Source organism: Bemisia tabaci, chromosome 4 (assembly GCF_918797505.1).
Source record: "Bemisia tabaci chromosome 4, PGI_BMITA_v3".
NCBI lineage: Eukaryota > Metazoa > Arthropoda > Insecta > Hemiptera > Aleyrodidae > Bemisia > Bemisia tabaci.
Window position 1 is genome coordinate 21,852,060 of NC_092796.1, and position 399 is coordinate 21,852,458.

The following is a 399-nucleotide window of genomic DNA, read 5'->3' on the forward strand; positions in this document are numbered from 1 at the left end:
GCCCTTCTTATTGCATTCAAAATTTAAAATCTAGAAAAAAGGAAAAACAATTAAATGATAAATGATAACAGTGAAAGAAAGTACGTGTTTCGAAACATGTGTGGAAAGATATTATGATATCAGTGTTTGGTTGGTAAATACATTTATTTGGTGTTTTTAACATCTGAGCCATTAACACCGTAGAGGAGAGATCATAATAGTGAAGAACAGAATATTATGGAACATGATGTATATGATGACAGGCTCAATAATTTTGGACCTGTATTAAGAGCTCCTTTATTTTTTACTTAAGTCATGTAATCTGTTTTTTAAAACAACTTACATCACGCACTTGACACTCGTGCAATGTTTATTTAACTTGCAGAGAGTTATGGAACACATAAAAATTATAATATGGAA